Source organism: Trachurus trachurus (genome assembly GCF_905171665.1).
Source record: "Trachurus trachurus genome assembly, chromosome: 17".
Lineage (NCBI taxonomy): Eukaryota > Metazoa > Chordata > Actinopteri > Carangiformes > Carangidae > Trachurus > Trachurus trachurus.
This window is the reverse complement of record NC_139900.1, coordinates 11,789,847-11,795,858: the sequence shown is the minus strand read 5'-3', so window position 1 is coordinate 11,795,858 and position 6,012 is coordinate 11,789,847.

The following is a 6,012-nucleotide window of genomic DNA, read 5'->3' as shown; positions in this document are numbered from 1 at the left end:
CACACACACACACACACACACACACATGCACCAAAGAAGATCAAATGTTGAGGGGGTGTGACGGTGAGGTTTTGAAATGTGACCTTCCAGTGATTTGCGCCTCACTCAAAGGCACCAAAACACAAACATGAGTGTACCTGCCGCTTCCTGTCGCTCTCTATGTGTGTGTGTGTGTGTGTGTGTGTGTGTGTGTGTGTGTGTGTGTGTGTGTGTGTGTGTGTGTGTGTGTGTGTGTGTGTCTGTGTGTCTGACTGACAGCCGAGACCTCAAAGAGCAATTTTCACTCTGCACAGACTTGTTTTGACAAGTGATGTGAGCGGTAATGAATTACCGTTAAATTGCATTTAGTCGCTGCTCGGAGGCAGTTATATTAGCACCAGATGAAGGTGGTGTGGGCCAGCGGGGCGGAGGAGTCGCTCAGTGCAGGGCAGGCTAGAGACCTGGCCAGTGGTGGAAAAAACGTTATCGGTTATCAGAGCGACACAGATCTCATGTATTTCAGTCATTTAATAATCTCTCACCATTTTGTGCGCAAGTCCAGAAATAACAAACCTTCAATCCCTGAAGCCGCCTCGTCTCTTCTGATTAGTAACTTGGAGTTTAGTCTCAAGAAAATGTGGTCAAATCAATGTCACTTTCCTTTTTAATCTGTTTTTTTTTTTTTTTTTTTTTTAATTTAAATCGTGGTTGCAGTGATGCTGGATTCTCATATTTAGAGGCTTTTGAAATATGCTGTCGAATAATTTATAGTTCGTCAGAATCGATTCAGAATCCGCTTTTATTGCCAAGTAGTTATTAAACTTTAAAGGAATTTGACACGGTGAATTTGTGCAACAAACAAGACAAGTACAAAAACAACTAAATATAAATAAGAGACAAGATAAGTGAAGTTATACTGTAGAAAATATGTACACCATATATAAACATAGTGTATGAGAATGAGCAAGTAGACACAGTTGCAATGAAAGTGAAGGATAATGTGAAATGATCTGTTATTGATCATTCAGAGAGTTTTTCATTCTTTAAGTGTTTCATTATCATTTGAACAATTGTTATTTTGGCTGTTTCTGGCCCAGTTACATTGTAATATGTCTTTGATATTAAGTGTTTTTCTGGTTGGTGAGATGAGGTGTTTTTGGGCTTCTTCCTGTTCCCTTTTACACAACCTCCAACAACACGAGGTCTGAACTCTGTGACTTTTAAACAGTGTTGCAGCAGAACGTGATGAAAACACAGACTGTTTCTTCTCTTGCAGCTGCAGAGCTGTGGTGTGAAATAAATACACCGGCCACCGAGCATCAGCACAGAGTGACTTCATCGCTCTGAAAAAGCCAATGAAAGGTCACGATCCCTCCTGAACCCCCCCGGAGGGGAAGCGAGAGAGCGAGAGAGAGCGGCTCTGAGTGCAGAGGTCAAATCCACCTGTCGGGTCTCAGACGGAGGGGATGAAGCTCAGAAGACACAGGACACGCCTGATTAATACCAAAATAAAAGCTCACATCACTTCATAAAAGGTAACATACTCACCATCTACATGTTAATTTGACATCTTTAGGCTGAGTAGACACTTGTTTAAAGCTTCGCTGAGAATCACATGAGCATCACATATCATGCAGCAGCTGCTCTTTAGGTTCCCCGGAGCACAACATACAACATTTCTGTGGTTGCACCGTCCGTCATTAAACCTCCAGTCAGTCAGTCATGAGGCAACAAATAGCCCCATATAGACATCAAACAGATTATATATATTCAGCAACATCACTAATAACTGATGATTTATCAGCTCCTTTTAAGTCCAGCTCTAACCATATTATTTTCTTATTATCGGTTAGGTCACTCTGTGGAAGTATTAAACTCTATCTATGACCTTTAAAGTGATAATCGGTCAGATTCAGTTTTGAGACTCTGAACTTTCAACAAAAAGGAGTTAAAGAGGAACTATGCAGGATTATTTACCTTAATTAAACAGCTTCAGAGTAATTGTGATGGTTAAATAAATGACTTGTAACTAGTTCCAGGGAGAATGGAGGCTCTATGCTTTCCACCTAGCGTCTCTTGGCTGAAAACCAACCTTGTAAAATCAGAGCCTCCGACCCGGTGTCCCAGCTCTCGTCTCTTCAACACCACAACACAAACGCGCCCCGTAACCCGTCACCTCTTGTTTATGACAGATAAGACTACACAAATATACACATTGCAAAATCGTATATGATATATAACGTCATCCACCGCTCTATTGATTGATTTCTCTTTGGCATCGTTGTAAAAAAAATGCACATGGCCAGGAGGAGGGTTAGAAAAACAGCAGAAAATTGACCGGCATTGCATAGTTCCCTTTTAAGGTCCAGTCTCAACTGTGTGAACCAAGAATCTCTTAAAGTCTTTATCTGAACATGATGATGAGAAGGTTTGCGTGATTTGACCAAAAAAGCTGCTAAACACTGGCGATAAGCTGTTTCGATAACACACTGTAACTGTGTGTGTTTCTGCATCTGTTGTGCAAATGCTAAAACCTTCATAAACAAGCTTTAACTCATATGAAAAGCTCTTTTCATGACTTTAAAAACTTCCATCATCAGCAGTAATGTCATCAACTTGTCTGGTTTAAAAAAGAAGAGCTTTAAATAAAACTTCTATGAACTTTAAAGTGACGGCTCATTGGCTCGACTTGAAAAGGCGATGACGGATTCATTCTTGGCCTCAGCTCCGAGCGTCACTGTTGTCGTCCTCTTGCTGCTCTGCAGTCATCTTCCTGCTGCCACCTGTGAGCAGACGGCCAGGAAGTGTTTCACAGCTTACGGTTCCTCCTCCTTCTCCTCCTCCTCCTCCTCCTCCTCCTCCTCCTCGGTCTCACGCCAGAGCGTTTGGTGCGTGCAGCTGCCTGTCACACCCAGGGGAAAACCACTCGGACAGAAATAAAATTCAATCTCTATATCTGAGTTTGTGGCAACTCTTCAATAGAACTGTTCATTATTGTTGCTTTTTCTTTTCTCCTTTTCTTTTCACTTTTGTTTTGTTCACAAGTCGCCAACTGGTGCCGCTCTGCCCTGCAAAACATTGGTACTTTGGGGGAAATGCCATCAATGTGTGATTAAGTAGGAGCGAGATGAAGCTGGGGACAGGAACTACTATCAAAACAGATGTTTGTAACAATGTGAACATTTTGTCCCAGTCTTAAAAAAAAAAAAAAAAAAGCCCTTGGACACAAAGTCGACTCTAAATCGGCGTGCTACGACTTGAAGTAATCCAACACAGTCTTCGTGGAAAATGGGAAAATTCTGTCGGGAATCAATAGAACATGTCCGCTACATCAAATGTTACCAAAAATATTGAAGCGAAATCAAATAAGACAATAATCAACTTTGCCTCCATTAGTCAGACACATGAAGAAATCGTTTCAGCGCAAATGAACTCCGTATTTAAACTGTTTTGACCTCAGATTTTAACCCTGTCTCTGTCCTGGTCGACCTGAGCACATGCAGCGTTTGGTACTTTAAAATCCTCATCAATCATCTGGAGAGGTCTTAGTGATTGATTCCAAATATGCATCAGAGAGTGAAAGGTTTACGTCGCGTCTTTCAGCAGCAAGACATCTGCTGTTTTTTTCTTATTTACCTTTATCAGGTTTTTCATTTCACACAACTTATACACGTTTTACCACCACTCGCATTGTTTTTCTATTGAGTAATCACATGCAAATACGTCCTGAATTCAACCTGGGACACTTTGTTATATATCATCCTCTTCCTCTTTTGCCCTGCCCCTACATATTTTAAGAAATTATAACTTAAAAAGAAAAGAAAAGAGTCCTAGGCACTTCCTATTTAGTGCTTTTAACTTCAAAAGTCCCAACAAGTCACATTCATGTTCATCACCATTTTCTTTTGTCCCCTGGAAACACTTCTGTTGTGTTATTATGGGACTGAACTGGCAGTTTCCATGTGTTGTGTTGTTCTTTTCTTTTTGCACCACATGTGTTGTCATTTTTATGAGGATGGTTTTTTTTCTCTGAATTTGCAGCTTGTTTGTGTCATTGCCTGCATGTGTTTTCTTAGTTCACTCAGTGTGGTGAGCTCTCAGGGCCACCGTAGCTGTTTGACCTGTTGATGCAAACTATCCTCGTCAGTGACACCTTGAAGACGTTCAACGTTTTCATGTTGTACATAAAGCGGAAACACCAGAAATGGTGGGAAAAAGTCGAAATATGACGCAATCATTGGTGGATTAATTAAAGATGGAGTATGTGACTTTTGAAGCAACTGTACATCAGATTGGCTTTAACCTTCCTCGCGTTTTGTTTGAATGACATGGTCGTCGATCTTCTGTCGAGATTTAACAGCACATGAGTGAAGAGTTAGCAACGCTGCTGTTCCTTGATAGCCTGCGTATACCCATGCTGCCTTGCACGCGATTTTAGGGAGCCAATCACAGAACAGGGGAGGGGGCAGCAAGACGATGACGACACACCGAAGCGACTTTGTTGATAGCTTGTCGATCCAACATGGTGGCAGACGCTTTACCTTTCGATGCAGCGTTATAAAGTGTTTTAAGTAGTTTAGGCCGCAAGTTTATTTTGAAAAAAGAGCAACGTTTAGAGAGCGGATTTCTGTCACTCTACATATGTCATCGGGTATGATTGATGCGATTGGCTAAGCTACGTACTGATAGACATTCGTAGCACCAATTAACAGCTCTGGGCTTTCATAAACCACGCCACAAATAAGAAAAAATGAACGGGTCGTTCCCAGACCTCATCTCAATAGCCAGGCTAGTTTCTTGATGCAATAGTGGATGGAAATGCACATTGATTAGCATTTAGCCGATTGTGTGGAAATCCGTTTTGCAAATGAGAAAAGAGCTGGAGAGTCTCACTTCTGCACAGCGTGATATGGATGTGAATGTCGAGTCGCTGGTTTCAGAGAGTTGCAGAAACTGTCGGACCTTTAACCAGTGTTGGAAATCTGGTGGGAGGAGGGGGAGTTCCCGAAGCTGTTCACTCACAGCTTCTTTTTTAAAATCTTGTACGTATGTTACATTTTCAGAGTCCTGGTCCGTCATGTATATTCTGCGGTCGTGGTCGCGCTGTTTGCATATAAATCAGCGCAGCTCCAGCTGAGGCCGAGGACCTCGATCTGCTTCCTCTGGCCGCTTCAGACAGGACAGGACGGTGCCGAGTCAGCCTGTGTGTTCACCGAGCAGCTGGCACCGTTGAGGACAAACAGGGGCCTGTCAGAGGAGGCCAGAGTCCACAAAAACCACAAGAATCCTGAGTCTGGCACGACGGAGCAGCAGCTCAGGCCTCTCTCTTTTAGGGGCAAAGCTAGAAGGAGACAGGAACACGCTGCATCATGCTTTTTCTGTTCCTTTTCAAAGGTTTTCATCTTTGATTTGGTGTCTGCCTGTGATTACCACCCCCTCTCTCTCTCTCCTGCTCCCTATTGTCCTCACTTTTGTTGTTTCTCCTGAGCTGGAGTCATTTGCTGCAGCTCGTTCTCATCCGCTGAGAAAAAAAAAAATCAACCTCAGCGAGTCCTGAAAATCGCCCAATGTAAACAATCCATCACCGAAAACACGACAGCTTATGGGTTCTGTCAGTGTTTCCGCTTTATCGTTATTCCTCAGAGCCGGGGCGGAGGGGGTTTCCCTATCAGCGCTGCATTAGATTACGCTCTGCTCGCTGTCAATCACCTCACACCCACAGGAAGAAGACCTGCGGGTCTGAAGCTTCTTGTTTCTCTAATGTTACTGTAACAGTGATGATTTATTTCAAGCTGCAGGTCGAACATGAAAATCTGGTGATATGAATGTTGATGTTTGAAAGTGAAGACACCATTTTCATCCTCATTATTGTCCTGTGGCTCCTTGGACTTTTTCTTTTTTGTTAGTTAGCGAAGGGACAATTTCACCTTGACCCTCTGGCCCTCCTCCACAATGGGACCTCTCATCTCATTGCACATGGGAGTATTTACCAACGCAATGTAGATGAAAAGACCTCCCCTCCTTCCTCTTTTC